This window comes from Dipodomys ordii, unplaced genomic scaffold, assembly GCF_000151885.1.
Source record: "Dipodomys ordii isolate 6190 unplaced genomic scaffold, Dord_2.0 Scaffold226, whole genome shotgun sequence".
Lineage (NCBI taxonomy): Eukaryota > Metazoa > Chordata > Mammalia > Rodentia > Heteromyidae > Dipodomys > Dipodomys ordii.
Window position 1 is genome coordinate 1,556,287 of NW_012267442.1, and position 12,264 is coordinate 1,568,550.

Consider the following 12,264-nt stretch of genomic DNA (forward strand, 5'->3'; position numbering starts at 1 on the left):
CACTTGTCTAACTCTCTGTCCTGTGATGGCACACTTGGTGTGTTTCTCTGGCTTAGGACTGTTCACTGGAACTCTAAAACTGCTTTCTATGCGAGAGCTTGTTCAGCTTCCAGCTTCTCCTCCGCCATCTTGTCCCCTAGACTGCCTATGTTTAGCTTTCTGAGGAACCTCCAGACTGCTTTCCAGAGTAGTTGTATTAATGTACAACCCCACCAGCAGTGCAGTAGGGTTCCTCTTTCTCCACATCTCCACCAGCATTCGTCGGTGGCTGAATTCAGGATGTGGGCCATTCTGACTGGGGTAAGGTGCTATCTCAGGGTTGTTTTTATTTGCATTTCATAGATAGCAAGGAATGATGAACATTTCCTCATGTGTTTCTGCCATTTTTTTCTCTGTTTCTGAGAAGTCTCTCTCTAGCACCCTTGGCCATTTAGTAATTGGTTTGTTAGACTTAGAAGGGATTAGTTTTTTCTTAATGGATATTAGGCCTTTGATATATTGCTGGTAAATAACTTTTGCCAGTTTTTGGCTGTCTTTCTAGTTTAGTAGCTATGTCTTTAGCTGTGCAGAAACTTTATTTTAATGTAGTCCCATTTGTCAAGTCTCTCTCCAATCTGTGTGCCCCTGGGACTCTGTTCAGGAAGTTCCTGATTTTGCCTATAAGTTCTAGTGTTGCTCCTATTTTGTCCTTCAGTAGTTTCAGAGTTTCAGGTTTGATGTTGAGGTCTTTAATCCATTTTGAGTTGATGTTAGTGCATGGTAACAGGCTGGGGTCCACGTTTAGTTTTCTGCATGTAGCTGCCCAGTTTTCCCAGCACCAATAGTTGAAGAGGCTATGATTTTTCCACTGTATGTCTTTGGCTCCTTTGTCAAATATAAGCTGATTATAAGTATGTGGATTATTTCTGGAGTTTCTAATTGATTCCATTAGTATTCGGGTCTATTTTTGTGTCAATACCGAGCTATTACGGCTCTATGGTAAAGCTTGAAATCTGGTATTGTGATACCTGCTGCATTGTTTCTTTTGCCTAGAGTTGCTTTGGCTATTCGAGGTCTTTTGTTGTTCCATATGAATTTTTGGATTGTTTTCTCTTTTTCAGTAAAGAACATCATTGGGATTTTGATGGGATTGCACTGAATTTATATATCACTTTTGGCAGTATGGCCATTTTCACAATATTGGTTATACCTAACCATGAACATAGACAGTCTTATCATTTCCTGGTGTCCTCTTTGATTTCTTTCTTTTGATTTTATAGTTTTCACTAAATACATCCTTTACACCTTTGGTTAGGCTAATTCGTAGATATTTTATTCTTCTTGAGGTTATTGAAAATGGGGATGTTTTCCTGATTTCCATTTCTGCTTGTACATTGTTGGTGTACAGAAAGATAACTGATTTTTGTGGGTTAATTTTATATCCTGCTACTTTGCTGACGTGGTTTATTAGTTATAGGATTTGGGGAGTAGTGTTTTTGGTAGTCTTTTAAGTATAAGATCATGTCATGTGCAAATAGGAATAGCTTAATTTCTTCTTTCCCTATATGGATCCCTTTAATGTCCTTTTCTTGCCTTATTGCTCTGGCTAAGGATTCCAGAACTATATTGAAAAGGAGTGGAAAGAGTGGGCATCCTTGCCTATTCCTGATTTTAAGGGTTTTATCTTTCTCATTTATTATGACACATATGGATTTTATTTTTTTTAAGAATGTTCCTTCTGTTCCTATTTTCTCGAGCTTTAAACATGAATGGATGTTGCACTTTGTCAAAAGCCTTTTCTCCATCAATAGAGATAATCATGCTGTTCCTGACCTTGGCACTATTAATGTGGTGAATTACATTTATTGATTTACTTATGTTAAACTGGCCTTGCACCTGTGGGATGAAGCTTACTTAGTTACAATGTATGATATTTTTAATTTGTTTCTAGATTCTGTTGGCTAATATTTTATTGAGGAGCTTTGTATCTGTGTATATCAGAGAGATTGGTCTGTAGTTCTCTTTTTTTGTTGGACCTTTGCCTGGTTTGGGGACGAGTATGATATTGGCTTCATTGAATGAGTTTGGGATTGCTCCCTCTGCTTCAGTTTCATGGAAGAGCTTGAGGAGTATGGGTATTAGTTCTTCTTTAAAAGTCTTATAGAATTCCATGGCGAATCTGTCTGAGTCTGGGCTTTTCCTTATTGGAAGATTTCTCATTGCTTCCTCTATCTTATTGTATGTTATTGGCTTATTTGTTTGATTTTTAACTTCTTGGTTCAGTTTGGTTAATTTGTATTTCTCTAGAAATTCACCTATTTTTGCTAGCTTTTCTTTCTTTAGTGAGTATAGATTCTGGACATAGTTCTTTATGATCATTTGGCTGTCTTGGATGTTTGCTGTAATTTTTCCTGTGGCATCCATGATCTTATTGATTTGGGTCTCCTCTTCTTTTAAAGACCTTTATTAACAGGTGCTGCAGTTTGTTGAATTTTTAATACATTATTTATTGTAAAAATACTGTTCTGTTATTTGAGTAAGGTAATGAGTACATTTCCTATCGAGCATTGTTACTACCTCCTTTGTTTTTCCCCTACCATCCCTTCCCTCCCTCCTCCCAAACTCCTCCTTCCCTCACCCCACACAAGTTGTAAAGTTCGTTCTCAACATAATATCTTGAACATCTCATTGTTACAATGGGTCAAGCTGTATCCCTATTTAAGCATTTTGTTTTTCCCTTCCCCTCCCCAAATTAGAGAAGTGTATATACAAGATGCAGTGCACCGGAATCAAGGTGAAAACAGGGGTTAAACCATGGGGGAAGAACATACAAAAGAAACAAAAAATCACACAGTACATTATAAGTACATTAAAAACAATAGCAAGAAAGAAAAAAATCATTTATGTCCCTGTCTTGGGGTTCATTTCACTTAACATCATCTTATATGGTTATATATACATAGCTTTTGACCTTTTCTGCTTGTCCTAGACATATACTAGTTATTGCAAATAAGGGAAACCATGAGACTTATGCTTCTTTGGGCCTGGCTTACTTCACTTCATATAATTTTTTCCAAGTCTTTCCATTTCCTAACAAATGGAACAATGTCATTCTTCCTTGTGGAGGCACAGAATTCCAGTGTGTGTGTGTGTGTGTGTGTGTGTGTGTGTATATACACACACATACACACACACACACACACATATATATATATATATGTATGTATCATATTTTCTTGATCCATTCATCTAGTGAAGGGCATCTGGGTTGGTTCCATATCTTAGCTATGGTAAATAATGCTGCAATAAACATAGTTGTGCTGGTAGCTTTAGTATGGCCTTGTTTGTGATCATTTGGGTAAATGCCCAGAAGTGGGATTGCTGTGTCATAGGGGAACTCTATGTGGAGTCTTTGAGGAACTTCCATACTACTTTCCAAAGTGGTTGAACAAGTTTACACTCCCACCAACAATGTAGCAGGGTTCCGTTTGTTGACATTTTTGAAAAAAATAAGTTGTATTACAAATTAAAAATGAAGTTCTCACAAACCTCATGACCAGATATGAAACAATTTAAAACCTTTTAAAGGTGTATTGAGAAAAACCAGGCTTAAAAAAAGTTTGCCATTATAAAAAAGAGACATCTTTAGATAAAAATAATAAATATCCCATGCTGCATAAATAATGCAGATAGTTCTAGTTATCTGGACAACAGGGAAAAAAGCAAACACTTAAGATCTTCAGCTCCAATCTTTTGTTCATTTCTTATTGCTGGAAGCTCATATTCATTTCTTCCTGTTGGATAACTAAGATGGTAAAGATGGTAAGCCGGCAATTCCTCAGCCCACCCTGGTGGATTGGCTGCTTTTGTCTCTTTGCCATCTTGTGGTTTAGGGTTCTGTGGGCAGCTGCGACTGTAATTGAAATAGCGCAGTACTGACATTGACGTGGCTGCTGACTTGGGTCTCATCTCCTTGATTTTCCTTACCCTCTTCATTACCATTCTGTCTAGGATGTCTCTGGCAAGGATTACCTCTGTGGAATCATGGTCTATAACCTCGATACATATTCTGTCTCACTGGTCTACCTTGTTCTCTTGCACCCTGGTTGTCATCACCCTCCATCATTTCTCCCTGCCCAGAAGGTTTGGAATACAGTGGTCGATGCCCATAGGGTCGATGCGCATACCTTTGTCTGCGGTATGGCCAGCGCTGTTGGACCTGGCCTTCGGGAGCACTCTCTGATCCCTCATTCTTTTCCCCACTCTCACTATTCTGGTAATTCTGCTGGTAATTGCGTGGAGGACCCCTATGACGTGGATAGCGTCTATAATGGTTACTGTCTGCTGCATATGTAATGCCTTGAACTGGAACTCCACCAGGACCTGTAATACTTGCTGCCTCTGCATGCTTTCCTCCTTCAACAACATCAAACTTCACAGACTCTCCATCTCCTGCACTGCCAAGACACCTCCTGGAGTTATTCTTCTTTATGGCAGTCTGGTGTACAAATACATCTCCCTTGGTGTCATTCCTGTTGATGAAACCGTTCCTTACACTGAACCATTTTACTATTCCCAAAACCTTCCTTGTGATGACTCTGTCCCCACCGACAGGCACCGCCGATGTGAGGCTGCCCTAGCCGTCGCTCCCTGTGCCAGGTTTGCTGTCGCCAGCACTGAGGGCAGGGGTGCAGAGGGGAGGGAGGGGGCGCCAGGAGGCTGCTCGTGGTTGATCGGTGAGACTGTAGAAAAAAAATCAACAATGCAAAAAAAATGAATTCAGTTAATTATTATTATTGGCCTCAATATGCATTTATATCAGACAGGCTCAGTGACCCTGGACACAGTTTCAAGGCTTCTGCTGACACCGTGTTCCCCAGCCTGGCTTTTCCAAACACTTTTTTGTGCAACTCTATCCTGGTGACCACCTTCCTCCTGGGCAGCTAGATGCAACCTGTAGGACTCACCCACCCATTGACCCTATACTACACATGGAATGTTCAGAAATGCTGGAGAGGCCACTTGTCAGTCACTCTATGGTTCCTCTAACTCTTCTCTTTTTGCTTTAAAATTACCCATAACAACTCCAAAAGACATTTGCTTAGCTAACACATGGGAACCTCAATAAAGATATTACTCCAAGGTCTCTCTCTTTTTCTCTCTCTGACTGTGTTCCCAGGCCTTGGTATGTATATGTCTGCCAGTTATATGTCAAATCATCTGTTAAGACAGAAGGGGTCCTAAGAAAAAAAATAGATGCATTTCAACTTATACTATCTAGAAAATCATGATAGACCTACCATCAGTGGACAATATTGTTAGTCCAAAACACATTGAATACCCATAACCTACTAACCATCCTGACTCAGCAACCTAGTACCTTGCGTGATCTCATGGCTGACTATGACTGGGAGCTGTGACTTGCTACTTCTGTCCAGTAGGACAGAACTTCTCTACTTAGCCTGGGGAAAACATCAGAACTCAAAATTTGAAGGATAGTTTGTGCTGCTTTCACACCATTGTAAAATTGAAAAGGGGAGCTGTTACCGGAACTGCAAGGCTCAAGAGAGGCATCCTGAAGGAAGCAAGTCTGTACCTGGTTTTTGGAGTCTGAAACAGAGAGTTTATGGAGACATGAAGACACATAAAAGTTAAATTAGCCAAGCAAGAAGTTTAATAGAGGAAACTGAGAAAGCAATAATGCACAATTAAGAGAAATGGTGGGCTTGAACCAGGCAGCTCAGGAACACTTGGGATGCTGAAGGTGTCCAGTTTAATAAGGCTAAGGGAATGTGGAAGGAGTTCGTAGCATTGATAGGGAACTGGTCTTAGAGAAATGAGGGCTCATGATTCAATCAGTTTTTAAAAGGGATCTGTGCATGTACAAGGCTGTCATTCCATATTTTTCAGTATATGTATGAGAGCACTATATATGAATGAAGCCTTACATAGAGGCTTTTCTGAAGAGACAAGGCTAAGGATACATGTTTCCACTTCACATGAGTCATCATTGGGTTAGAACTTGTCTTTCTACATCCTAGAAAGACGTTCTAATCACAACTTCAGACTAACTACAAGGAGGAGGAGGATGGCAGTGTGCAAAGGAGACAGCACTTATGGGTTCTCCCCAGAGTGTGACAGAGATAAGAGTGGTTTAGGATTTCCTTCCCTGGGTTGTTGTATCCTCAATTTTAGGGATCATGTTTCAACCTAAAGAAATAAGTAGGACACAACAAAGATAAACACCAAGAAAAGATGCTTGAGACACAACACAAAGTAAAGCCAAGGAAGGAAAGGTCGTATGCATCAGTATGTATTAGAAGGAGTACAGGCACACCTGAGCAGAGGCACATTGACTGCTCCAATGTAGAGGCATTTATAGTAAAAAGTGGGCTAGGGCATGGTATCAAGGCACTCTCCAATGAATGCTGCCATTTGTTCTGCATACTTGGTACATTTAATTATTCTCGATAATGCAATGTGTTTTTTACTATCACTTGGATCCAGAGATATAAAGTCTTGCTAAATTTGGGTCACTATGAAGTAGAGGTCTATTTTTTGAGCAACTCTTTAAAAAAAGGATGGGTTTCACCTGGTCCTTTAAATCTGGGTGTTCTTCCTTGAGAGGGTGTTTTTTTCTTCACAAATCCTTCTATAACCCACGGATCCACTTTACCAAATGTTCTCTTGGCCTAGGAAGAGGGGAGCAAGGAGGGAGAGGGAGAAAAAGAGAGAGAATGAAAGAGAATAGGTCTGCATGCTTTTAACCAAGCTATTCACTAATACATTGCTCATCTGAATTCCTGATACTTGTTTTGCTATTTTAAGTTGTTTAGTTGCAAAATCATTTTTGTGCAGCAATAATAACACACAGAATTCTTTATCCAAGGTGAAATTTATAAATACATTTTGAGCAGAAGTTAATTTCGATGGAGCCCAATTTACCAATCTTCTTTTTTTTGATGAGTTATGCTTTTAGTGTTATAGTTAAGAAATCATTATTTAATATGCAGTGCTTTCCCCCCTATTTTATTCTTCTGCAATTTTTATATTACATGGAGGTCTATATTACATTTTGAGGAATTTTTCTGTTTGTATAAAATATAAATTAGAGTTCTTTCCCCCCTTCCCACAAATAACCAATTATTCCACAAAAATATGTTGGAATAATACTATTTTTTCAATTAATTTGCTTACTACTTTGTCAGAAAGCCATGGAAATATTTATAGAGTTATCTCTAGACCTTCCATTCAGTTTCATTGATCTTCTTACCTGTCTTAAGTTTTATTTTTAATTATTATTCCTTGAAATTAGGAGTGTAAATTCTCCACTTTGTTCGTTTACAGTGTTGCTCTGGTTATTTGGTATCTGTTTTTCCCCATGAATTTTACTATTAATTTGACTATTTCTATCAAAAAAAGGGGCTTACTTACATTTATTTTGACTGCATTTGGCTAGAATCTGGAATCAGAACAAGGCTCTCCTCAAAACCATACAGAGGAAACACATCTCACGTCAACAATATTTACAATATTCAGTGTTCATATCTTATGTAGTTTTGTATTTTCCAGCATATTTTACACACACACACACACACACACACACACACACACATATACACATACAGTTTTTCAATTTCTGAGTAGTATATAAGAATACCACTGAGGGAGGAGACCGGAGGAAGATGGCAGAGGAGAAGCTGGAGGCTGAACAAGCTCTCATATAGAAAGCAGTTTTAGTGTTCCAGTGAAAAATCCCAGGCTAGAGAGTCACACCAAGTGCACCATCATAGAACAGAGAGTTTGGCCAGAGAGGAAAAATCCAGGCATCTTGCTTAAGGAGAGAAACACAAGAAAAACGGCAAGTCCAGGTACCTCAACTCCCACTCATGATAATCAGGTGACAGAGAAGTTAATGAATGATCCAGAGGAGAGCTCCCAAAATGCTCTACAAACACTACTGGTAAACATGCTGAATGAAAAAATTGAAAGCCTACAAAGGACTCTGTGTCAGTGTGATAGGCAGTAAGATAAGGCTAATCAAAGATTAATACAGGAACTTCACAAGTATGATGAGGTTAACCAAAGGATAATACAGAGATTTCGTGAATATGAGGAAGCTAATCAAAGATTAATACAGAAATTGTGTGAGCAAGCTGAGAATAGACAAATATAAATACAGGAAATTTGTGAGCATGAGGAAGCTAATCAAAGATTAATACAGGAATTTTGTGAGAGGGATGAGACTAGACAAAGATTAATGGGCACATTCATGGAATCCAGAAACAGACAGCTGAAGGAATCCAGGGAGGCCACAAAGGGAATGCAGAATGAAGCCCATCAGAAGGAAAGGGAGTCCAATGAAACCATAGCCAATCAACTAAGGGATTTGAGAATGAACATTGAAAGCCAAATTAAGGAAGTAAAGAAGTCCCTACAAGATCTAAAACAAAGCTCTAACAAAGAATTTAAAGCCATCAAAGCCAATCAATTAGATTGAAAGGATATAAAAAGCAAACTAGAAGATAGCTAGCTAGCTAGCTAGATAGCTAGATAGCTAGATAGATAGATAGATAGATAATGGAATTCTATGCCTCCATCAGAAAGAATGTCATTGTCCCATTTGTTAGGAAATGGAAAGATTAGAAAAAAATTATATTAAGTGAAGTAAGCCTCAAAGAAAGATAGGTCCCATAGTTTCCCTTACCTGCAATCACTAGTATATGGCTAGGACAAGCAGAAGAGGTCAAAGGCTATGTACATATGACTATATAACCTGATGCCAAGTGAAATGAACCCCAAGAGAGGGACACAAGAGTTTTTATCTTTCTTACTGTTCTTCTTAATGTACTTATAAGGTACTATGTGATTTTTTTTTGTTTCTTTTGTACGTTCTTCCCCCATGGTACAACCCCTGTTGTCATTTTATTTGATTCTGGTGCCCTGCATCTTGTATATACGTTTTTCTAATTTGGGGAGGGGAAGGGAATTAACAAATTGCTGAAATAAGGATACAGGTTGACTCATTGTAACAATGAGATGTACAAGACAGTATGTTGAAAACGAACTTTACAATTTTGCGGGGAACGGGGTGGGGTGGGGGGTGAGGATGGGAGGAGTTGGAGAGGTGGGAAGGAAAGGGATGGTAGGGGAAATATTAAGGATGGTGTAACAATGCTCAATAGGAAATGGACTCATTACCTTGCTCATGTAACTGTAATCCCTCTGTATCTTTACAATTAAAAAATATTTTAAAAAAAAGATTTGACCAGCTATTTCCATTCTGTTTTGCTCATTCACACATATGCACATGTGTACACCTACACACATGTGTGCACACACACATCCACACACACTGAAGAGTTTTTACAGTAATGAATTGAACCTGAACACCATATCTAACAGTGCTTCATAGCACTTAACAATGCTTAAATTATCTAACAACCTCCCTTCCCCTGCTCCTGTGTCCTAGAGATATTTAAGTTCTTCTGTCTCCTAGGAATCAATTACAAAATGAAAATCGATATTGCCAGTAAAATCAATTTAGCAAAATTTTGCCAAATTTTTAATTACAAAATCCTGAATAATAGAATGGCTTTATCATAATCCTGATTATATATTAATTTCAAATGCACCTGCTTTTCCATACCAGATATCATAAGCAGCTCTATACATAGAAGAAATGTTTCTCCAACATACCAATAATCAGCAAATACCAGAATCCATTTCTCCTTCACTTCTCTAAGATATCGATACCACCCTACATGATCTTGCTCCCATACCCATATCATGTCTGTAGCTTTCTATCAGACACAATTTAATCATGAGAAAGTCCACTCCTGTCATTGCTCCCCACACACAGATTTTTATCACATTGGTCCACCACATTGACGGCACCATGCAGGGAGACCCTGAGGCTGATGTTATGGTGGGTACCTTCGATGACCTTGTAAGACACATGTGTGAATGCTCTGGATTGAAAAGTGTTTGAATGTGTACCTCAAGTCATAAAAATGCAAAAAATCAAAATCTGGAACATGCAGAAGAAACAGTACTTAGATTAAATGTTTGTGCAAACCAAAGGAAAGAACTGCTAGCAAATTTCTGAGTATACAATTTAAGATACTATTTCAAAAAATAAAACCAATGTTGGTAAAGGAAATAAAACAAAAAGAGAAAGAAAAGAAATGAAACAAAAAACTAGATGTACTTTCTTGACCAGTGTAGCAACATTTCTTGGTTGCCTTCCTACACGTATGTGCAATAACTGGTATGCGATATTCCGAGTCAAATGGTTAACACAATTTTAATTTTATTGTTTTTAAAGGGCAAAGGGAAGAAAAAGTAAGGTTTGTTTATTGTTTATTAATTTTTTCCAGTAAAAATGTGAGATTCTGCCTCCACTGATATATTTCTTTCTACAATTTTCTTTTATTATTTTTTTAAAAAAATTCAGAGAAGTACAATACAAAAAAAAGAGAAAATTACTGAAACCAGTACCTAGCTCTTTTTGTTTTGTATCTAGCTCTTAACATAGACTGATCTATTGCAGGTGAGAGGAAGAAAAGACAAAAATTATCATTGTGAAAGATAAGAAAAGAAGAAATCACTATGGATCCTAAAAACATTAAAGTATAACTCATGCAAATAACTATTTGTTGATAAGTCAAACGTTTTGAGAAATTACATAAGATCATGGAAAGATGCAAATTTCTAAAAAAAAAACATTTTTATTTAAAGGGAAAGTTTATTTTTATAATAAATTTACTTTATTGTTATTATAGAGGTGATGTACAGAGCAATTACAATCACATAGGTCACGTACTGAGTACATTTACTTTGATACAGTGCCTTCTGTTTCCTCATTCTCTCCCAGTCCCTCCTACCATCTCCACCCATGAGTTGTCCATCAGTGTCACTTCCATCAGAGTTCAGTGAGCTCTACTGCTATAGTTTTTCACCCTTTTTCCTTGAGTTATGTATCCTCCCACTACCTACCTGAAGATACACATGTGATTACACAATAAATAAAGGAAAGTTTGCTAAGGAAATTAATTCAATAATTAGGAAAATCCTCAGTCCTTGGGATATAGCTCAGTTGTAGAGCTCTGAGTTCAGTCTTACTACTAGCGGAACAATACTTGAAAATCTTCTAACCAAGGGGAAAAAAATTATCCCAAACATCTTCATTAGTGAATTCAATTAAATAAGTAGGAAAAATAATAGTTCTTTATAAGCTCTTTCAGAAAGTGGATGATGAGAAAATTTTTGTGATTCAGTTTTCAAAAGGAATACTACCCTGGTACAAGTGCATGGATGACTTCCAGATATCTATTAGACATAAAAATGTCCCCAAGTACCATTATAATTCCACTTACTGTTTTAAACTTAGAAGTAATATAATTTTAGTTTAGTCTATTGGTGGAAAAGAAAATTAAATCATAAAAATTTGTACCTCAATAGCCAATTCTGTCATTATTTTCACCAAGTAACGAAGGCCATGACTCTTCATAAACTGTAGCGGAAATGTGTGATATCACTAAGAATGGAAACATAACTTTTGCTTAGTTGACTGCTTTACATGATTTCTTCCATTTCTACCTACTGGAGCAACTTGATGTGCCCTAAGGACGATCACCTTTTCTTGTGGCCCAGCCAGTTTTCATTAGGGATGTTATTTAATTCTAAGCTATCAGAAAGCTTCAGTGCATAGAAACCTTAAAGTTACATGTTACAATCACCACTAGGCTTGGTTTCACAATGGGGGCTGTTTACATAATAAGTTTGCACTGGAGAAGAGTGTGACACACTAGCCTCAAAACACATTTCCTGGCTTCCCCAGCCAAGCAACACTGTTACCTTGGTGATACATTATATTCTTTGGGTTTGGGACTTCTTCAAGTGAAATATTCTAAATGTGGAAAATACAAAATCCTATTGTACTGCTATTTTTAAAATGTATTGTGAGGCTCTAAGTTGCTTATTCTTTTTATGAGAATAACTTTCTACAGAACTCAGAATGACAGCACTTGTCTGTGAATGTTTAGAAGTAAACCAAGTAACATTTCTCCCATTAATTCTTTTTCAAATTTCTCTGATAACTACAGCTAGTCAAAATTAACTATAATCAGTAAGATAGAGTAAATATATGGAAGAAAATGTGAATTGTTAGTATTTCTTTGAGAATCATTTTTCAACATGGATGCATTTCTCAGCCACACACTATGATTCATCATATTTACTCCAAGAAAAGATGACTAAGACAGCTAGACTCTCCCAACAGGT

At 37.5% G+C, this 12,264-nt stretch overlaps 1 pseudogene; it reads right to left on the bottom strand.

Moving 5' to 3' along the window:
• Positions 1 to 3,678: 3,678 nt before the first annotated feature.
• LOC106000566 lies at positions 3,679 to 9,770 on the bottom strand (annotated as a pseudogene).
• Between the last annotated feature and the right edge of the window lie 2,494 nt (positions 9,771 to 12,264).